The sequence below is a fragment of the Odocoileus virginianus genome, chromosome 21 (genome assembly GCF_023699985.2).
Source record: "Odocoileus virginianus isolate 20LAN1187 ecotype Illinois chromosome 21, Ovbor_1.2, whole genome shotgun sequence".
Lineage (NCBI taxonomy): Eukaryota > Metazoa > Chordata > Mammalia > Artiodactyla > Cervidae > Odocoileus > Odocoileus virginianus.
The window spans coordinates 33704855-33728942 of record NC_069694.1 but is presented as its reverse complement, the minus strand read 5'-3'; the positions used below and the strand labels follow the sequence as shown (position 1 = coordinate 33728942).

Here is a 24088-nt window from a genome sequence, read left to right as displayed (position 1 = left end):
AAGATGCTCAACATCACTAATTATGAGAGAAATGCAAATAAAAATTACAATGAGGTATCATCTTACTCCAGTCAGAATGGCCACCATCAAAAAGTCAACAAACAATAAACGCTGAAGAGGATGTGGAGAAAATAGATCCTTCCCACACTATTGGTGGGAATGTAAACTGGTATAGCTACTATGAAGAAGAGTATGCATGTTCCTTAAGAAACTAAAAATAGGACTAACATGACCCAGCAATCCCATTCCTGGGCATATATCCAGATGTTGTTGCTGTTCAGTTGCTCAGTCGTGTCAGACTCTTTGTGACCCCATGGACTGCAGCACACCAGGCTTCCCTGTCCTTCACCATCTCCCAGAGCTTGCTCAAACTCACGTCCACTGAGTCAGTGATGCCATCCAACCATCTTATCCTCTGTCATCCCCTTCTCCTCCTGCCTTCTAGCTTCCCCAGCATCAAGGTCTTTTCCAATGAGTCGGCTCTTCACATCAGGTGGCCAAAGTATTGGAGTTTCAGCTTCAGCATCAGTCCTTGCAATGAATAGTCAGGACTGATTTTAGGATTGACTGGTTTGATGTCCTTGCAGTCCAAGGGACTCTCAAGAGTCTTCTTCAACACCACAATTTGGAAGCATCAATTCTTCAGTGCTCAGTCTTCTTCATATAGCCAGAGAAAATGATAATTCCAAAAGATACATGCATCCCAATGTTCACTGTAGCACTATTTACAATAGCTAGGACATGGAAGCAACCTAAACATCCATCAACAGAACGGATGAAGAAGATGTGGTCCATATATACAGTGGAATATGATCAACCATAAAAAAAGAATGGAATGATGCCATTCACAGCAACATGGATGGACCTAGAGACTGTCATACAGAGTGAAGTGAGTCATACACAGAAAAACAAATCACTTAACACACATGTGTGGAATCTAGAGAAATGGTATGAATGAACTTATCTGCAAAGCAGGAAGAGAGACACAGATGTAGGAAACAAACGTATGGTTAACAATGGGAGGAAGGAGAAGTGGAATGAACTGGGAAATTAGGACTGACATATATACGACTCTAAAATGAATAACTAATGAGAACCTACTGTATACCACAGGGAACTCTACTCAACACTCTGTGGTGACCTCAGTGGGAAGGGAATCTAAAGAAAGAGTGGATATATGTGTATGTATAACTGATTCACTTCACTATACAGCAGAAACCAACACACGCTTGTAACACAGCTCGACTCCAATAAGAATTAACTTTTAAAAAATCTATAAAAATAAATAAAAACAAAAATCATGACTTTTATTAAAAGCAAAGAGGACTAAATAAAACATTCACATACATTGCAATGATAGTTTTTAAAAACATATGCTTAATGTAGGTAAACTGATTTTAATTGAAGTGTAGTTGATTTGGCAAGGAAATGAAATGAAATATAGTCACTCAGCTGTGTCCAACCCCATGGACTGTAGACCCCAGGCTCCTCTGTCCATGGAATTTCCCAGGCAAGAATACTGAAGTGGGTTGCCACTTCTTTCTCCAGGGAATCTTCCCAACCCAGGGACTGAACCCAGGTCTCCTGCATTGCAGGCAGATTCTTTTACCATTTGAGCCATGGGTAAGCCCTGATTTGGCAAACTACTTCTTAAGTGCTGAGGTTTAATTTTTCAACTAATCTAACTACTCTGCAAGATAGAGTTTCCTAATTTATGAGTAAATAAACTGAGGTTTTAAGAACTGAAGTAACTTGCTCATAGTCCTGGAGTTAGGAAGCAATGAAGTCAGGATTAGAACTCTGATGTTTCTGATTGGTCTCACTGATCCAGAAAAGCTAGTCTATGCTGCCTTTGTTCTGCTGGAGTTAACCATGGCGCAGTAACTCCCATCTTTTTCAAGACAATTCACTAGTGAATCTTATGCATATACATCCCAAAACAGACACTATGCAACAAGCAGAAAAAATTTACCAAGTGTGAAATAATTCCTAATTAAATAAAGGACTAGCTATCATACAGGTAATAAAAATAGACTATCTACAGACTAGGAAGAATAAATGAGCACTGGCAGCTCAGTGTGGTGGTGGAAGGGCACAGCTCCTGGTCACAACAGATTAACCCCTGCTCAATCAGTGCCTCCCTGGAAAATCTGGGTAATAAGAGTATGTAACTGTAATGGATTGAATGGTGGTCCTCAAAAAGATAACACCCAGACCCTGTGAGTGCTTCGTATTTAGAAAAGGGGTCTTTTCAGATGTAATTAAGCTAAAGATCTTGCTATGAGATCATCCTGTACTACCCAAGTAGACCCTCTATCCAAGGGCAAATATCCTGTAAGAGACAGAAGAGCAGAGACACAGACATGCAGAGGAGGAGAGAAGATGACCATGAAGGCAGGGACTGGAGTGATGCAGCCATAAGGAATGCAAACAGCCACCTGAAGGTGGAAGAAGCAAGGCAGGATTCTCCCCTGGAGCTTCCAAAGGGACTGCAGTCCTTCTGCCACTTTGATTTCAGACTCCAGGCCTCCAAAACAGTGAGAGAATAAATTTGTGTTGTTTTAAGTCACTCAGTTTTTGGTAATCTGTTGTATCAACTACCAGAAACTATTAAATACAGGACCAAAAAAAAGTGCTGAAACGATCGGATGAGTGAGTGTATTCAAAGCACCTTAATCTGTAAGTATATGGTAAATATCAGTGATTACTATTAATGAATGAATATATGAGAGAGAGCTATTCTACATGAAAATAACTGTTTTGAATTTTTCCACTGATGTTTGATGTTTTCCAGAAAACCATCACAAATTTCTTTTCTCACTGTGAAATGAATTGCCAATGTGTCCTTGGCACCCCAATAAATATATTTTTTAAAATTAGCAACTGTAATTGTTAAGCTCTGTTTCAAGGAAAGACAAGTAACTTTTAAATGATTTTCTCATTTATATCAGTAACTTAGGCTAACACTAAATATGCCAGTAGCCTTGATAACATGTTATTCACTCCCAATCTATTAAATAGATGAAATAAAAGGAATGTGAATTCATTGGGAATAGACGGAATTATAAAAACAGAGTGAATGGTTTAACAAAGAAAAGGAAAACTACTCATTACCCAACAAGTGAAATACTGCTTCAGTCAGTGTATCGCTATTAAATACAATGACTTCTAACCAGAAAAGACATACAGACACTTAAACAGCCCAGGAAATGCAGTGGGCCCCCAAACCTTCCCTCACCTACAAGGTACGTGTATCACTGAAACCTCCTTCTCTGCAGGGCCATGGCCTACAAAGACTTGGTGAACAAAATGAGAAGTAAATGTAAACCCTTTAAAAATGCAAGACCCCATTAAGACCCCAAACACTACCTCCTTGACTCCCTTCACTTAGCAAGGAGGTGAACAGCAATCCTCTCCTCTGCCCAGGATATCTGTCACACCTGAGTCCGGAGGTAAAGGGGCAGGATTTCCCTAATTCTTGGTAAAAGCGTCACCCTCAGATGCAGTGTTCAACAAGTATTTCGGCAGACATCGTGGGCCGATTCTATACAAGGAAGGTCAGAACGTAAGGGCTACAAACAAGAGCGGCCTGGCCTCTGCCCTTAGGAACTTACAGTCCAGGAGCAGATAAGAATGAGGTTTCACATGAATGAGAATTTTTGTTCTCTAAGGCCAAAATATTGGGAAAGTTGGGAAGTTGACAAACACAACTGTGTTTGTCAGGGACAGTAAGTAGTCTATACCTCTAAAAATAGACTATGTGATGGCCCTATGAGGGGTCCAGCTCTGACCTTTGAGATGCCAGGGAGCTGCAGATCTCGCCAGACCAGAGGAAGCTCTCTCAAATCACTTGAGAAATACAAATGGAAGATGAAGTATACACACAAACATGTCTGACCAGAAGCTGGTGTCATTCTCATGGCCTTCCTCACACTGACTTGAATTACAAGTTCGGCACTTCTCTGATCTGTATACACCCGGGTAAGACAGGGACTATGCTTCTTTTTTTTCTTTTCTGTATCTGCAAATTAATGCAGTTTCACATCAACTAAAAACCTGACAAATATTTGTTAAAATTATAAGTAAATAAGCATTACTAATGGGAGAGAAGAAAACCAAAACAAAAGCAACAGAATGAATCCTAAATGGGAGACAGAAGCAAGAGCAAGGAAGCAGGAAGACTGGAATCAGCAAGGCTGCTCACCAGAAACTTACCCAACCAGTTCTGGAACTTTCTGGCCTCACCATCAGAAGAATTCTCACCACTGGGCCTTCACTAGCTCCCACCTACATGTACACCTGTGAAACAGTTTCCTACTGTCTCCTCCTCCCCAGGCCTTACACATACTACACACAGCCCCAATACCTAGGCACTAACCTCATAGTTGATTGCAGGCATAGTTTCCCTCCATTTCCTTATATCTGATAGAAGAAGAATAACTGCATCCATGCCTCACAGAAATCTTGACAGGAGTTAACGAATTACACATAAAGCATTTAAAAGAATGCCCTGACATACAGTATCTGCTCAGTAAGTATTGTTTTAAAAGCTGTTATTCCCAAGTAACTCTTCCACAGTTTCCCATTAACTAAGAACCAAAATTCAAAATGTGATTTATGACAACTGGGAATCTTTTAGAATAAACTGAACCCTCTAACTCCATTCTATTCCTTCCCATTAGGGGCTTCTTGAACTAAGAGATGCATTTTTTTTCTCTACCCACTCCCTGATTCTAGCATAGTCATTGCTCATACATTTAACTATAGGTAAACATGCTTTCAGAAGAAAGGGAGAAAGGGAGGGAGAAAAAGAAGGTGCCTTGTCTCCCACACATCATGGCCTCAGGGGCCCCGATCTTCCCTGACATTTCTCCATTCTCCATTAAAGTCTTCTTTAGCTAACACATTAAGTCAGCAGCCTAAAGTACACATGCAGTTTTCCACACTACAAAGGAACTGAGGCTATGAATTCTATATTATATCTAGATACACGTGTGTATGTACAAGTTACAGAAAAACTCGGTTCATCTTGTCACTCGTTCACATCTTGCTAACGTGTTTTACAGGGCTTTTAAGGACAGCCCATTTCATTTGATTCTTGGGAAAACGAAGTTCTTTTTGTACCAACCTATAACTTGCCCGGTACTCTAATCGTGGAATCACTCTGAACTAGGATCTCTCTTCTCTGGGACATCCCTGCGAACTCTCTCACTGCCCTTAGTCTAAACAATTCTTCCTTTCCAGAATTCAAAACTTCGGGTGAAGGAACAATGCTACTCTGTTCCTTCCTGCCATCACCAGTCATCCCACCTGTGACTGTGTGTGTGTGTGTGTATTTGAGTGAGTGTGTGTGTGTGTTGTAGGGGAGTGAGTGATAGGGTGGGGGAGGCAGCTGTGCTTTAGTATTTTTAAGGTCTCTATGTCCAGTGAAACTAACATAAACAGTTTTCTTATTTCTGTAATTTAACTGCATATGGATTATTCATGCTTCAGACATGTATAATTCAGGGAGAACATCTGGACCCCTCAGAGTCAAGAGGAGGGATTTTAAGGCTCTAAAGAAAGAAATGCAGGAAGATGAACAACTTAAAGAAAGTAGGAGAAAAGACAAAACTATTATCTGTTGGCTTCTTTAACAGTTATGGTATTTCCTATAAACACTTTACTACCAAATCCAACATACTTCCCATACCTGGGTTAAGATACCGATGAGATAAAATCCAGCATATTTCCCACACCTGGGTTAAGATACTGATGAGAGAGCTAAAAGAACATTGCATTGAATAGTCAGACCGCAAAACAGAAGGAGGAAAGAGCAGAGCTGGGTGAAAGTGCTGGAGTGAGAAGGTTCAGCTCACAGGCCGACCTCTGTGACCCTCCTCTGCCACACTAATCCAATCCATAGTCAAAGAGTGGTCACTATAGATATTTTTTTACAGGTCACAAAGAAGTTTTGAAGTACAAATAGAGACAAATGGTGTAGGTGAACTAAGAAGAGCTCCACTAAGGTGTAGGTGACAGCTGGAGCTGCTACAAACTCTTAAAATGCTATGAATCTAAGAAGTCTGTCTCTATACTTGCACCTAGCCATGAATTTTAATTCAACTGAAAAACTGTTCGAGAGCTTTATTATTAATGCTACTTTAATTTATCCAGAGAAGGTATATATTTGAGCTGCTAAAGGAATGGATGAGGTAGTATTACTGCTAGACTATTTTGTGAGCTTCTAAAAAGAAAATTTTTCAGAAAGCATTGACTACTTGCTAGCATTTTCAATGGAATTTGAAATGTACTGGAATTTCAAACAAATGTCTCCATCACTGCCTGTTTTTGCACCTCCTATGGAGCAAATTTAATGGCAAAAATTCTTACTGTGGTGTATTTGAAAAAGTAAAATGAACTTTTAGACAACAGGTACTACAATAACTATACAATAAAAATATTTTTTAATTCCTTTGTTTAAAGAGTCAATGTGACAATGTAGAAAAATCATTATATTAGGAGGAAAACAGATTTGAGCTTGACTTCTGGCTTACTTAAACTTGTGTGACTTTGAAGTTTTTATTTTCCTGTAAAGTGGAGGGTTAATATCAATATCTGCCACAATAACAGCTGTGACAATTAAATGACTAAAGTATATAAAGTTCCTAGCTCAGTAACTTGTTGGAGTAAGAATTTAAAACCCCTGTTTCTTTTTTTTTAATATGCTTTACTTACTCAATTCCTACTGTGTACTAAGAAATAAGACTGAAATTGCATACCTAGGAACTTTTTTTTTAAGTGTTTGGTATTTTATTTTACTTTCTCATACTACAATGCTTTACAGCTTTCAAAAGTTTCACATACATGATTTCATATAATCCCATACCAATCCTTTTTTTATCCCCTACTGTACACTGTCCCTCTGCCTTTTCTTCTCCCACTAGTAAGCACCAGTTTGTCTCTGTATTTGTGTGCCTACTTCTTGTTTTTTTCCACTAGTTCATTAGTTCATTTTTTTTATTCCATATATAAGTGATATTACACAGTGTCTATCCTTCTTGGACTTATTAAGGTTAGCATAATGTCCTCCAAGTCCATCCAGGTTGCTGCAAATGGCAAAAATTTCATTCTTTTTTATGGCTGAGTAGTATTCCATTGTGTACATATGCCATATGTTTTTTATCCATTTATCTGTCAATGGACATTTAAGGTTGCTTCCATACCCTGGCAACTGTAAATAATGCTGCTATTAACGGTGGCATCCATAGCAACTTTAACACTTTTTCCATCAACTAATTCAGAAGAAAAACTATTATCTAAAGTCCTTGGAAACATAAATATTGCTATAACCAATACAATGGGTTAATAAATACTTTTCTGCATAATACAAATCCCAACTGTAAAAACTATATAGCAACAAAAATTACATGTACAAATCAAAAATATCGCAGTAAAGTTTGAAAGTTTCAATAAAGACACAATTTACTTTGATCCCTTGGAGATAATTCTTTGCCTCACTAAGTGAACAAGTTTCTCGTTAGAAAATGAAATCTACATAAACATTATAGAATCTATGGAACATGGGAAAGTTCTATTGCTCTATATTTCACTGTGTCAAAGAGATTAAAATCCAGTTTGAAAGAGGCAGTTAAATAGCTTATCCTTCATACAAAAATACTTCTCTTAGTTTTAAGAATCACTTGGTAATCAGATCCATCTTCAGGATAATAAAAACATTCTGGACAAATAAATAATCCATTATTTCAAAACACAGTCTATAGAACAAAATTCCAGTAAAACAAAAGAACCTGGAAAGCCCCTGGTACTCATTGTAACAGGATGAATTACACAGGAAAAGGGTGCTATAAACTTCAGCCAAAGGAGTCAAGATAAAGGCAGACTCAATTGTAAGAGAGGTCACTGAATTCAAGATTATCATCTATGGGTTTTTATTGTAGTACAGAAAGGAATTCTTACTATATTACACAATAAATTAAAATTCATACATACAAAAAAATAGATGAATGAAAGATTATTTTTATATGCTTTAAATTTCAGAAAAAGACTGCTACTAGGGAGCATAGCTGATAAAACAAATTATTGGGTCTAGCAAAATTTAGAAATCTATAAAGCTAGTTTACTAGGACAATACAGCCTTTGAAACACATGAAAGAAAAAGTAAACTGCAAAGCTGAACAGTATAAATACTCTATGCTTGTGTTCTGCACAGTCCATCACTCCCATTTACTTTCCAACTCATACAAAGCCTAAGCTATTTCAGCCTTTGAGCCCTTAAATAGCAACAACAGCCACTGGAGACAGTTGGGAATGACTTGAATTTCAGTCCTTTCAAAAGCTCTCAATGCTGTGGAAGGCAATGTTTATTTGGAATTCCAAAGAGACTACTGCCATCAAAACACAAGAATGAGCAGTGAGTCACTCTGTCTCACTAATAAAACTTTAAGAATTATTTCTAAATTTACCAGGCAAAAGTAGCAAAAACTATTGTAATTTTAAAAGCAGCAATGTCTACAATTCAAGGCAGTAACTATTTACTGAGTATCTTCTATGTCCAAGTCATATTGACAAGCACTGGAGTGTGTAAAAAGAGAACATTATTTCTTCCTTTCAAAAGTTGGTGTGATATTCTTGCCACTTAGGGTGCATATTACATCTTTCTTAGCTATTTTCTATTAACACAAGGAAGTATTACATGCTTACTCCTTTTAAACTCTGCAATTAGCTTTTTTCTTAAAATGAAGGTTGGCAGAATCCAACGCTGCAGAACCATGGTCTTTTTTCAATCTGCCAGAAGTCGAGGTGACCGGGAGAACCGTCCGTGTTGCTCTGCTCCTCCAATGGTCTGCTATCTGTTTGTCTGTCTTTGCTTCCCTCCCCAGCCTCATGGAGTCTCTCCTTAGTCTCACCTTCCCTGTGAATGTCTCTGCTCCTCTTTCTCTACTTCCAGATGGCTTAAATGTTTTTTGACCAGTGGTTCACAATCTGTGAATCACACATGAAGCAGCTGGAGGTAAAGGGCACGCAATTCTGTTTTCACAAATGATTCATGAATTTTTCTGGGTACTAAACACTGTTTAAAGTCTGCATAATCTGTTTCAATCAGTATATATTTGGATTTTTAAAGAAATGTAGACTCTTGAACATAAAATTAAAAAACCTTCCTGTTCATTTAAAACCACAACATGATATTTAAAAATGTGCAGTTTACAATTATTACCTTAACGTGGTAAGGGAAGGATTACCCAAGAAATATTTGACAATGAAAAAATGGGTCTTTATTTAAGGTTAGAAATCAGTGCTCCACTCTATGAAACTCCTTGAGGGCAGGTGTGAAGACTTCCTTTCTATTCGCAGTGATCAGGACAGCAAATGTTTGATTAGTATGTGCCAAACAGATGGATCTTAAACCTTTCTGTTTAAGATACAGGCATTATGACTAGGAGGTGAACCTCTCTTCACCATCACACCCTGTGGCTATGATAATTTATTCTATTCATAATCTGTTTTGGTTGGTTGCTAGTCACTCAGTCGAGTCTGACTCTTTGTGACCAAATGAACTGTAGCCCACCAGGCTCCTCTGGCCACAGGATTCTCCAGGCACGAATACTGGAGTGGGGTGCCATTCCCTTCTCCAGGGGATCTTCCCGACCCAGGAATCGAACCAGGGTCTCCTGCACTGCAGGCAGATTCTTTACCAACTGAGTTATCAGAGCAGCAGTGGTTTGAGACCTCTATAAACTGCACTGAACAGACAGTAGAGACGAACGTGGGAGGTTCAGACAAGGAATGAGTCTCTCCGAGCTGGGAAATGGGGTGGATGGCGGGCCCTTCATCAATTTAAACGGCAGGAGATGCTAAGTGCTGAGAAGGAAGTATAGAGCTCAGTCCTGAGTCTGAGGAACCTGTGAGAACATAGTTTCAGAGACCCGACAGCAGCAGAAGCCAGACTCCAGAAAGGAGAGGAAAAGGGAGAGGAAAAAGGAGAGGAAGCAGGAGAGGAAAAAGGAGAAGGTGAGAGCAGAATGGAGCCTGGGTAAAGCAGGCTGGACACCTGAGCAGTCTTTGGTTCTTCCCTCTTTCTTCACATCCACACTGTTACTGTGGCTTTCAGAATTACTGTTCACAAGTTCTCATTTCTTATGTTTCTCCTTTGTTTGCCATTCCAAGCCCTCAAGTAGCCACATTACTGCAACACTGCCTGATCAGTCTCCCTGTTTCTCTCTCCACCTTTTTCCAAGCAGTCTCACTAAACATTATCCTGAAAAATGTCACTTTTCCAATCAAACCTTTTAATATCACAATGTCTAAAAATCTGCAAGCACTATTCGAATCTAACTGTTATTCCTATCTCCACTTAAAGTGGTCCACGTGCTCCTCCCAACAGATGTCTGGGGACTGGCAACCTTCACGAGATGGCATTCTCATCAACGTCTAGCCCAAGATTCAGCACCTCCAGGAAGCCTTTTCATTTCAATTGGGTCTTGCCCTCTTTGAATCTATGTAGCACCTCTGTCTCTTCTTGTCTCAATGAACGTCTTAATGAATAGATACAAGTTCTTTAAAGGCAAAAATCATAAATCATTCTCTTTATATCTACCCTTTATGGCTTCTGGTCATAAGGTAAATATAGAAAAGTACAATTTTCAAAAATTTGGAACATTATGAAATTTTCCAACTAAACTTAAGTAATGATAGTGTTGATGAAAAGTTAGAAAATTATTTCTTTATGTATCATAAAAACACAGTCCAAAAGTTTGCAATTTAACTCGATTTTAATGTTACTCAGGAAATTAAAGGGAATATACATGAATTTGGTTGAGTGACAGAAAAAAAAAAGTTTATTTTGCTTGTCTTTCTGGGTTAACTCACAATAAAACAGAATTGCATCTGCATTGTTCCTATAAGGATAACAAGAGGAATTAGCCAAATAAACAAGTCTAGGTGTATACTGATTTCTCTTCGCTGCCAGAAATTATTGGTTGAGACAATTTCTTAGCCAAAGCAGTAGTTAGCTGGCACTCAGCATAATGTTTATATTCCCTCAAGCTTTTAAAAAGCTTTAATTACAGCTGTATGATCAAAAACCACTCACTTAACTAAAGAATCCTTTCTTCTAACACTTGGCATCATCCTCTTTCTGACTTTCGAAGATAACTACTTACCCGACTGCCCTCTCATTTTCTCCCTACTTCTCTCTAGTCACACCCATTTTGTTGCTAAGAAACAAAATAAATATGACCTCCTGGAAGTAACCTTACAATGGATACTGTATTAATAGTTACTTACACTGAAGAGAAAAACAGGAAGAAAGGAGACAAAACTTCTCTCTGTCATGTTCTAGGTTCTTTACTTGTGTTTCATCTAATCTTTACAAGAGCTCTAGAAGGCAGTTATTACAAGGCTATGCCCATTTACAAATGGTTAACTGGAACTCAGTAATATGCCTAAGGTCACACAGCTAGGAAGTGGTGGGATCAAGGTTTATACCAAACCAAATCGAAGCCAGTTTTATTACCAGTCCCCTTCTTTATATCTCTACTTCACGACCTTGTTTAAAAACTCTGCACGCATGAAATATTCCATAAATTAAAAACGTACAATAAAGCTTTAAACAGGTCTTTTAATATATTATTTCCTAGAATTATTACTGAAGTAATATTTTTCCTTCAGAAAAGTAATTTTTATGCTTAAAAATAACTGCATGCTTTCAAGAGGCAAGAGGCAAAGTTCAGGTAAGAATTTCAAAATGCAAAATACACCCTGATGAACTCATATTTACCAAATCTGCTACTGTCAAAAGAGATGCACTAACTTGAGACTTCAAGTTCATTTTCAACAGTCTTTATCCCTACTGAAATGAAGAAAAGATAAATACTTCTCTTTCATGTCTGCTGATGGATTTGTTAATTGACAGTTATGGTATCTTTTCCTCTCAGTATCAGATTGAGCAAAAAGTCTTTAAAACATTTTTTTTAAAATTCCTGAACCCTGAGTTATTCATGGGATACATACAGAAGCCTGTTGAAGAGATATTAATAAATAAATAATTTAGTAAATATAGTCAACAGGCCAATAAACTTGAGAGAGAAAAAGAAAGATGATATTCTGATTTAGGACAGGCAACTTATATAAACAAATCAGTACCCAAATGAATGTTCCTGTCTAGTGACCCACCAACCTATTTAGCTTCCTTTATCTCTTTTAGTTTTGTTCTACCATATAGGATCTATGAAGCATGTAGGAAATAATTTATGCATAATATTTACTACAGAATACAAAAAGGTGACAGTGAAAAGAAACACTATTGTTTTCAAGTAAAAGAGTCAAAGAGTTACCCCAATTGAATCCTATCTTATCACATTTTATTAGGTGACCATAGTCACTAAGTCCTAATATAAAAAAGTAGACAGGGCACAGTCTTTGACATGACCTAAGTTTGTTAGTCAAGGCTATGGTTTTTCCAGTGGTCATGTATGGATGTGAGAGTTGGACAGTGAAGAAGGCTGAGTGCCGAAGAATTGATGCTTTTGAACTGTGGTGTTGGAGAAGACTCTTGAGTTCCGTGGACTGCACGGAGATCCAACCAGTCCATCCTAAAGGAGATCAGTCCTGGGTGTTCATTGGAAGGACTGATGTTGAAGCTGAAACTCCAATACTTTAGCCACCTCATGCAAAGAGTTGACTCACTGGAAAAGACCCTGATGCTGGGAGGGATTGAGGGCAGGAGGAGAAGGGGACAGCAGAGGATGAGATGGCTGGATGGCATCACCGACTTGATGGACATGAGTTTGAGTAAACTCCAGGAGTTGGTGATGGACAGGGAGGCCTGGTGTGCTGAGATTCATGGGGTCGCAGAGTCGGACAGACTGAGCGACTGAACTGAGCTGAACTGAAGTTTGTTAGGCAAGTCACATAAACTCTTGATACCATAAAATAAATCATCTGGAAAATGGGTATATTAACTCATTCTTCAGTGGACAGATGGGAGGATTTAATGATATATGTGAAAAGATTTGCACAAAAAAGATGTCAATGATTTGCTTGCCCTCACCCCCTTTCCTAAGCAGCACTTCTAATTTTAACGATGAGGAGGAGGAAAGTTTAATCACAATCCTGCAAATGTTATACTCCAAACAAAATTAAAAAAAGAAACTAAAACCAATATAAATGACCAAACAAACAGTAAAATCTAAACTGCAGAAAACACATTCAAAAAGCATATGAAGGGCTTCCCTGATGGCTCAGTGGTAAAGAATTCACCTGCCAATGTAGAGGACAGGGGTTCCATCCCTGGCCCAGGAAAGTCCCACATACCGACAAGCAACTAAGCCCATTCACCACAACTATAAAGCCTGTGCTCTGTAGAGTCTGGGAGCCGCAACTACTTAAGCCTGAGTACCCTACAGCCCGAGCTCCACAACAGAAGCCACAGCAATGAAAAACCCGGGTACCGCAATGAAGAGTCGCCCCTGTTCTCTGCAACTAGAGAAAAGCCCCCGCAGCAACAAAGACCTAGCACCGCCAAAAAGAAAGAAACAAAACGCATGTGCAACACCAAAGGGGAAAAAAGAACCTGAGGTGGGGTAATGTGCCAGTCCAACTAAAAGAAAAGACAGTCAAACTAAATGCCTTTTAATTCACATGAATTGAAATATCTGAGAGAACTGAAAACTTGGATTTAAAAAAAAAAAACTTAAAGAAAATCTTGTCTCTATGCTCATAGTGAAAGAACAGAGTTGAAGTCATTAAATTTAACAGTAATAGGATGTTAAGCAATCCATTAAAATGAAACAAAAGATGGCTAATAGCTTCAGTGTGGTACCAAAGCTACTTCTTTTTTCTTGTAATTCAATGTACCTATTAAATTATTACAATGTGTCATTCATTAGTAGTGGTTACTGGATGTCTGACAATTTTTTTGTTGTTTGAAGGATGAGGAAGAAGGTGGAGGCAATAAGAGAGTACATCAATATTTTTCAATACTCAATCCTTCTAGATCTTTCACTTCCAATCATAACAAACTATATGCTAAATGAAACCTAAGGAACCAAAGTAAATAAGTAAACAAACCCACAGACATGCCACTATTAATGTAAAAACAAGAAAACAAGGAAGATTAGAAAAGTTACATATATTTTCTGTGATCCTGAGAGGATTAATTTTAAAATATAAAATAGGGAAACATATGAGTATTTTTTTTATGATTAAGTGCTATTTGAATATCCATCTGACCTACCTTTCACCCTAAAGTCGGCAGAGTAGTACAAGTGACTTTGCTACCTGGCACAGTTTAAGATAACTCCAAAGAAGAAAGTCCAATTTCCCGATTCTCTCAGCCAAAACAAGCAAACTTAAGTTAGTTTGATCTAATAGTAAGCTCAACCCATTTACAGTTGAAAAACCAGAACAAGAAACAGAATTTAGGGAACATAGAAATACTCACGACCTCATTTTAGTCACGACAATAAAGGCTCAGAAATTTAGCAATTTACCTCAATTCACACAGTAAGTCAGTAGCAAGTTTATCTATGTTATGCAGAGAATTACCAAAATAAAATGAAATAGTTAAAAATCTTATTCATAGGCTCCAACTCTAATATAGCTCAGTTATTTGACATCAAATCTTCGGAAAATTGTTTTTTTCTTTTATTAGCCAAAATAACAGAATTTTTTAAATGATCCACTTTGATGTGAATCAAACACACAGGCAAAAAGCACACTACAATTTGCCTGATTCTCACAAGAGGAAAAATAATTTGAAATATAATTTTTCATTGTCCAGTTTCTAGTGCTCTTAGAATCAGTGCCAGTTTCAGGGGGAAAAAAATATCTTCTAATCCTATGCAAAAGTAAAAAACAAATTGAAATGAAATCTTTTACACCTTTATATTCATTAGATACTAGAATATAGTGAGTCATCTTATTATTTTAGGATATCAATGGAAATAGTGTATGAGCTTTATTACCGTGCCAAAGAATTAATGCTTTTGAACTGTGGTGTTGGAGAAGACTCTTGAGAGTCCCTTGGATAGCAAGAAGATCAAAGCAATCAATCCTAAAGGAAATCAAACCTGAATATTCATTGGAAGGACTGATGCTGAAGCTGAAGCTCCAATACTTTGGCCACCTGATGCAAAAAGCCAACTCATTAGAAAAGACCCTAATGCTCGGAAAGACTGAGGACAGGAGGAGAAGGGAATGACAGAGGATGAGATGGTTGGATGGCAACAGCAACTCAATGGACATGAGTTTGAGCAAACACCAGGAGACTGAAGGACAGGGAAGCCTGGCATGCTGCAATCCATGGACTTGCAAAGAGTCAGACATAACTTAGCAACTGAACAACACCCCCCCAAATTAGATAAGATACAATAAACAGTTCCAAAATAACCCTACTCAAGCAAGTACTTTTACCTTATTTTTTCTTATCTAAATCTTATTTTAGGATTTTGAGTTTGGGCTTAATGAACAGATATTGCTGCTGGCTCTGATTTCAAAACAAAGATGAGTTTTCTCTCTTAACAGTCTCCCCCTGGAGATTCTTGGGTAGAGATGAGCAGAAGTGGTAATGGTCCACTATCTCTACTGCACTAGAAGGAAAAGGCAGAGCAGCAGCGATTAAGACTGGGAGAACCTTGGTCTGCTCCTCCTTCTAGCCTTTCTCTCCAATAACAAAGCCATCTCTCTCCCAAATCCTGCTGTAGAGCCGGCCAACCAGTACTAACTCCTTAAGGCTCTCTCCCAACTTTTGAAAGGCCCATGAAAACAGTTCAGTTCAGTTTCACTCGCTCAGTCATGTCCAACTCTTTGTGACCCCAGACTTCAGTACTCCAGGCTTGCCTGTCCATCACCAGCTCCTGGAGATTACTCAAATTCATGTCCATTGAGTCGGTGATGCCATTCAAACTCATCCTCTGTCGTCCCCTTCTGCCTCCCGCCTTCAAACTTTCCCAGTACCAGGGTCTTTTCAAATGAGTCAGCTCTTGGCTTCAGGCGGCTAAAGTATTGGAGTTTCAGCTTCAACAGCAGTCCTTCCAATGAATATTCAGGACTGATTTCCTTTACGATGGACTGGTTGGATCTCCTTGCAGTCCAAGGGACTCTCAAGAGTCTTCTCCAACACCACAGTCCAAAAGCATCAATTCTTCGGCACTCAGCTTTCTTTATAGTCCAACTCTCACATCCATATATGACTACTGGAAAAACCATAGCCTTGTCTAGATGGACTTTTCTAGGCAAAGTAATGTCTCTGCTTTTTAATACGCTGTCTAGGTTGGTCATAACTTTCCTTCCAAGGAGCAAGCATCTTTTAATTTCATGGCTGCAATCACCATCTGCAGTGATTTTCAAGCCCCCCAAAATAAAAGTCTGTGACTGTTTCCATTGTTTTCCCATCTATTTGCCATTAAGTGGTGGGCCTGGATGCCATGATCTTAGTTTTCTGAATGTCGAGTTTTAAGTCAACTTTTTCACTCTTTACTTTCATCTTCATCAAGAGGCTCTTTAGTTCTTTGCTTTCTGCCATAAGTGTTGTGTCATCTGCATATCTGAGGTTATTGATATTTCTCCCGGAAATCTTGATTCCAGCTTGTGCTTCTTCCAGCCCAGCGTTTCTCATGATGTACTCTGCATATAAGTTAAATAAGCAGGGTGACAATATACAGCCTGGACATACTCCTTTCCCAATTTGGAATCTGTCTGTTCTCCATGTCCAGTTCTAACTGTTGCTTCTTGACCTGCATACATATTTCTCAAAAGGCAGGTCAGGAGGTCTGATATTCCTATCTCTTTAAGAATTTTCCACAGTTTGTTGTGATCCACATAGTGAAAGGCTTTAGCATAGTCAATAAAGCAGAAATAGATGTTTTTCTGGAACTCTCTTGCTTTTTCGATGATCCAGCAGATGTTGGCAATTTGATCTCTGGTTCCTCTGCCTTTTCTAAACTCAGCATGAACATCTAGAAGTTCACAGTTCATGTACTGCTGAAGCCTGGCTTGGAGAATTTTGAGCATTACTTTGCTAACGTGTGAATGAGTGCAACTGTGTGGTAATTTGAGCATTCTTGGCAATGCCTTTCTTTGGGATTGGAATGAAAACTGACTTTTTCCAGTCCTCTGATCACTACTGAGTTTTTCAAATTTGCTGGCATTTTGAGTGCAGCACTTTCACAGCATCATCTTTTAGGATTTGAAATAGCTCAACTGGAATTCCATCACCTCCACTAGCTTTGTTCGTAGTGATGCTTCGTAAGGCCCACTTGACTTCGCATTCCAGGATGTCTGGCTCTAGGCAAGTGATCACACCATTGTGGTTATATGGGTCATGAAGATCTTTTTTGTATAGTTCTGTGGATTCTTGCCACCTCTTCTTAATATCTTCTGTGTCTATTAGATCCATATCATTTCTGTCCTTTATTGTACCCATCTTTGCATGAAACAGTCCTTGGTATCTCTAATTTTCTTGAAGGGATCTCTAGTCTTTCCCATTCTGTTGTTTTCCTCTATTTCTTTGCATTGATCACTGAGGAAAACTTACTTACTCTCTCCTTACTATTCTTTGGAACCCTGCATTCAAATGGTATATCTTTCCTTTTCTCCTTTGCCTTTTGCTTCTCTTCTTCTCACAGCTATTTGTAAGGCCTCCTCAGACAACCATTTTGACTTTTTGCATTTCTTTTTCTTCGGAATGGTCTTGATCACTGCCTCCTATACAATGTCATGAACCTCTGCCCACAGTTCTTCAGGCACTCTATCAGATCTAGTCCCTTGAATCTATTTGTCATTTCCACTGTATAATCATTAGGGATTTGATTTAGGACATACTTGAATGGTCTGTGGTTTTCCCTATTTTCTTCAATTTAAGTCTGAATTTGGCAATAAGGAGTTCATGATCTGAGCCACAGTCAGCTCCCAGTCTTGCTTTTGCTCACTGTATAAAGCTTGCCCATATTTGGCTGCAAAGAATATAATCAATCTGATGTCAGCATTAGCCACCTGGTGATGTCCATGTGTAGAGTCTTCTCTTGTGTTGCTGGAAGAGGGTGTTTGCTATGACCAGTGCATTCTCTTGGCAAAATGCTATTAGCCTTTGCCCTGCTTCATTCTGTACTCCAAGGCCAAATTTGCCTGTTACTCCAGGTATTTCTTGACTTCCTACTTTTGCATTCCAGTCCCCTGTATTGAAAAGGACATCTTTTTGGGTGTTAGTTCTTCTAGAAGGTCTTGTAGGTCTTCATAGAACCATTCAACTTCAGCTTCTTCAGCATTACTGATCAGGGCATAGACTTGGATTACTGTGATATTGAATGGTTTGCCTTAGAAACGAACAGAGATCATTCTATCATTTTGGAGATTGTGTCCAAGTATTGCATCTTGGATTCTTTTGTTAACTATGATAGCTACTCCATTTCTTCTTAGGGATTCTCTCCCACAGAAGTAGATATAATGGTCATCTGAGTTAAATTCACCCATTCCACTCCATCCTAGTTTCGTGCTTCCTAAAACATTGACGGTCTGTTGCCATCTCCTGTTTGACCACTTCCAGTTTGCCTTGATTCATGGACCTAACATTCCAGGTTCTTATGCAATACTGCTCTTTACAGCATCGGACTTTACTTCCATCACCAGTCACACCCACAACTGGGTGTTGTTTTTGCTTTGGTTCTGTCTCTTCATTCTTTCTGGAGTTATTTCTCCACTGATCTCCAGTAGCATGTCGGGCACCTACTGACCTGGGGAGTTCATCTGTCAGTGTTCTATCTTTTAGTCTTTTCATACTGTTCATGGGGTTCTCAAGGCAAGAATACTGAAGTGGTTTGCTATTCCCTTCTCCAGTGGACCAAGTTTTATCAGAACTCTCCACCATGACTCATCCGTTCTGGGTGGCCCTCCTGACAGGGCCACTGAACCAAACTTTCCCTCTGCCTGGGGCACTCGTGATCCAGGTATCCAATAATTTTCTCACTGAGGCTCTCCTGACCACCTCTATTTTAAATTGCAATTTTCCACTCCTGTGTTCCCTATGCCCCTTACATGCTTTGCTTTTCTCCATGACATAGTACATCATCATCTAATATATTACACACTTTTACTTGTTTATTGTCTGTCTCTGCTCACTAAAAGATCAGCACTATGAGAACAGGGATTTTTGCTTCTTTTGCTCACTGCTCAACGTTCTTAGCATCTATAACAGTGCCTGGCATATAGTAATGGTTCAAAATTTACTTGTGGAATAAATGAATAATGCCAAGTTTAAGAAATAATGCTGGTACCAATCAAATGACACTGAAAACACCAAACTATACAAGATGTTATCAAACACTGACAGTGCAAATAAATATGGTCTTTGCTTTCAAGGAGTCTAGTTGGTGAAACAGAACTAATGTACATGACTGCTACCGCTAAGTCACTTCAGTAGTGTCCAACTCTGTGCGACCCCATCCCTGGGATTCTCCAGGCAAGAACACTGGAGTGGGTTGCCATTTCCTTCTCCAATGCATAAAAGTGAAAAGTAAAAGTGAAGTCACTCAGTTGTGTCTGACTCTTCGCGACCCCATGGACTGCAGTCTACCAGGCTCCTCCGTCCATGGGATTTTCCTTCCAGGCAAGAGTACTGGAGTGGGGTGCCATTGCCCTCTCCGAATGTACATGAAGTAATCAGTTAATTACATAGGCAGTATAAGGTATGACTATTAACCAATTAGGCTTACTTGTATATGATTCATGGAATCTGTCTTGACTGTCCTGGTTGTATCTAGTATATAATTAAATGCTAACTCAAACAGTATAAACTTGTCACAGGAGTTTAGAGGGGGGAAAATGAACAAATTGCAAGTTAGAAAAGACTATGGGGGGATGACAAGCTTCAATATGGGGTTTGAGGATGTGGAGGCACTCACTGGCAGTGAAGAGGTGGGAAGGCATTCCATATGAAGCAAAGTTTGTAAGAGGACAAAAAGGCATGTGACAGTAAGAAATCTGTCTTAAATAGAAAGATGGTATCTGCTGATGAGTAGTGATGATCTGAGGAGGACAACCAGATTGGGCTTGGGTCACAGAGAGCCTAATCCTCTGAGCAAAGGTCTTCAGTCTGGATGCAATCTCAGAGCACATGATGCTAGTGCCCAGTGTGGGTCCTCTGGAACCAGTCTACTGGTTTGGTACACACAGCTCCAAGGTGCTCCCTATATTGCTACTAATGGTTCACACCAGCAACTTCCTATGGAAGCCACAGAAGCTCTTAGCCCTCCCCTGAACACACACACACACACACACACACACACACACTTCCAAAACAATGGTGGCCAATGACTAACAAATGCAGGGGAGAGGGGACAAAAACCCAGTTCCCTCAAGACAAGACTCACTCCATGGTACAATTTTGTTCCCAAGTTCTCTCCTGGGACAAGCTGAACATAGACATCCCCTGAAACCATATCCTTGCTCACCTCAGTTTCTTCTCCCCAGTCCTGCTCCCAGTCATTCACTCCCTTGTAAGTAACATATGAAACAACTCTCTTGATAAATCACTTGTACATGAATCCCATCTCAGGTTCTGCTTCTAGAGAAACCAGACTAAAGACAAGTCTGTAAAGGAGAGTACTAGATGGTCATGAAGAAAACAGAGAAAGCACTGTTGTAGGTTACTCAATTTGGAAGGAGAATTCTGAGCAGACTAGTTGGTAAGAGCTGGAATAAAGAGGGTAAGGTGACTGGAAGCCAAGTAAGGATGCTGTTGTTCAAATTACTAAATGAGTTGGAAAAGAAATCTTGCCTTGCTATAAGAAAGAGAATTTAGGAAGAAAATGGCCTTAATATAGGGCAAGATTAAAGATAACTCTTCAAAGTTTTATTTTTTTCATAAAAAAGCAAAATGTATTTCTTCAGTAGCATTGTCAGGGTTATACCATGAATTCTCTTAAATGCAAATCTCTTTCAGACTGACATAACCTAATACAAGAGGTGTTCAAAAAATTGAGAACAATAACAATGAAAAACAGGACTTTAAAATTCTCTCTCATATTCTGGGTCTGTGAATATCCATACTCAGATACATGAAGATAAGATTAAGCAGTATCTCCAAGTATTTGTAACAAGTTGGCTTGTGAGATTCTGCATTTAAGTAGCTTAAAAGAATCTATATTAAAATCAGTAGCAGATTACTCAAACTAGAAACCGACCCAAACAGGGTAACATCTGGTTTTCATCTACTGTCATGGAACCCAGAAGTCTTTTCAACAGAAAATAAGATACTGTACTAGGTCATAAAATAGTGAGCACAATATGAAAACAAGTAGGCTACTATGAAAGAAACTATATACAGCCCAGAAAAAAAGTTTATACCACACATAAACTTTCACTTGAAAATAGGAGAGACAACCTAACAACATATTTGCTTTGTTGTGTTGATATCTCATGACACATCAAGCTTCTTAACTTCTTGGTTCCCTTTCAAAATTCACACTTAGTAAAAATGCCTATCATTAAAATGACTATTTTCTCTTAATTAGTAACAATTTTTGTGTTACATGTCTCAATATACAAAACAGAGACTATCAAAATAGAACTTTTTAGCAAGGTTATTGTTTCTCCTTGATTACTTTTGTATCCACTGAATGGTACAGCTATTAGCTTTCAAAATTTAAAAACACATTAACTTTGATTCAACAGTCCCAATGAAAGGAATTTCACACACAGAAACACACAAAGACATAACATACAGACATACAGACACACACACACACGCACATGCACTCAAATGGGAACTGGTCAGAAAGTCATGATACAGCACAGTAAATCTCTTAAGTTTTTATAGATATCTCCTATTCACTTTTAAGACAAAATTGATACTCATCCAGAAAATTACATGTTATTTACCCTGTATATATATTTTAAATCCTCCCAGGAGAGACTCCAAGAATAAAACGGTTTCATATTAAAAATAATAGGAATATATAGCACACATTATTCCCCTCATAAAGACTCATAATCAAAACAACAATTTATGGAAGACCATGAGATGTCTTCCATATGACAATGCCAAATGCCATATGCCAAAGCCTCTGACTGTGTGGATCACAATAAACTGTGGAAAATTCTTAAAGAGATGGGAATACCAGACCACCTGACCTGCCTCTTGAGAAACCTGGATGCAGGTCAGGAAGCAACAGTTAGAACTGGACATGGAACAACAGACTGGTTCCAAGTAGGAAAAGGAGTACGTCAAGGCTGTACATTGTCACCCTGCTTATTTAACTTATATGCAGAGTACATCATGAGAAACGCTTGGCTGGAAGAAGCACAGCTGGAATCAAGATTGCCGGGAGAAATATCAATAACCTCATATATGCAGATGATATCATCCTTATGGCAAAAAGTGAAGAGGAACTATAAAGCCTCTTGATGAAAGTGAAAGAGGAGAGTGAAAAGTTGGCTTAAAGCTCAATATTCAGAAAACTAAGATCATGGCATCTGGTCCCATGACTTCATGGGAAATAGATGGGGAAACAGTGGAAACAGTGGCTGACTTTATTTTTTGGGGCTCCAAAATCACTGCAGATGGTGACTGCAGCCATGAAATTAAAAGACGCTTACTCCTTGAAAGGAGAGTTATGGCCAACCTAGACAGCATATTAAAAAGCAGAGACATTACTCTGCCAATAAAGGTCCGTCTAGTCAAGGCTATGGTTTTTCCAGTGGTCATGTATGGACGTGAGATTTGGACTGTGAAGAAGGCTGAGTGCTGAAGAATTGATGCTTTTGAACTGTGGTGTTGGAGAAGACTCTTGAGAGTCCCTTGGGCTGCAAGGAGATCCAACCAGTCCATCATAAAGGAGATCAGTCCTGGGTGTTCATCGAAAGGACTGATGCTGAAGCTAAAACTCCAATACTTTGGCCACCTCATGAGAAGAGTTGACTCATTGGAAAACAGTCTGATGCTGGGAGGGATTGAGGGCAGGAGGAGAAGAGGACGACAGAGGATGATATGGCTGGATGGCATCACTGACCTAATGGACATGAGTTTGAGTAGACTCCAGGAGTTGGTGATGGACAAGGAGGCCTGGCATGCTGCAATTCACATGGTCACAAAGAGTTGGACACGACTGAGCGACTGAACTGAACTGAACTGATGAAATGTTCTGGAGAAGGAAATGGCAACCCACTCCAGTATTTTTGCCTGGGAAATCCCATGGACAGGGTAGCCTGGTGGGCACAGTCCATGGGGTCACAAGAGGGCTGGACACTTACCGACTAAACAACGACAGAGACATGATGTGTTTTGGGGGGAAATGGCATTTTCCAAATTTTATAGAACAGACAATCCTTCCATTAATACAATTATCAAAAGCAAGACTTGCTTAAAACCCTTTATGACCACCTGGTAAAGAATAGCTACCTTCCTTATAAACCTACAGGTTCACAGCCATTATTCAAGAACCCTCCTATTCTCTCTTTCCCCTACCTTCCCCTCAACCCAAGATATGAAGTGGTTCTAACTTTGTATTTCAGAATAATCATAGAAAACTGATTAATATATAATTCTTGGTCCTTACTTTCAGATATTCTGATTCCTAGCAGTATTTTTTTTCTTTATTTTAATTGGAAGCTAATTACTTTACAATATTGTGGTGGTCTTTGCCATACATTTGCATGGATCAGCCATGGGTGTACATGTGTCCCCATCCTGAACCCCCCTCCCACCTCCCTCCCCATCCCACCCCTCAGGGTCTCCCAGTGCACCAGCCCTGAGCGCCCTGTCTCATGCATCAGACCTGGACTGGCAATCTATTTCACATATGATAATATACATGTTTCAATGCTATTTCTCAAATCATCCCACTCTCGCCTTCTCTCACAGAGTCCAAGAGTCTGTTTTTACCTTGTGTCTCTCTTGCTGTCTCACATATAGGGTCATTGTTACCATTTTTCTAAACTCCATACATATGCATTAGTGTACTGTATTGGTGTTTTTCTTTCTGACTTACTTCACTCTGTATAATAGGCTCCAGTTTCATCCACCTCATTAGAACTGATTCAAATGCATTCTTTTTAATAGCTGAGTAATATTCCATTGTGTATATGTACC

At 39.0% G+C, this 24088-nt stretch overlaps 1 protein-coding gene across 10 annotated transcripts in view; it reads right to left on the bottom strand.

The window, feature by feature from the left end:
- Positions 1–24088, bottom strand: part of PDLIM5 (PDZ and LIM domain 5) — a 231114-nt gene that overhangs the window by 131178 nt on the left and 75848 nt on the right. The gene's annotated exons all lie outside the window — the stretch shown is intronic.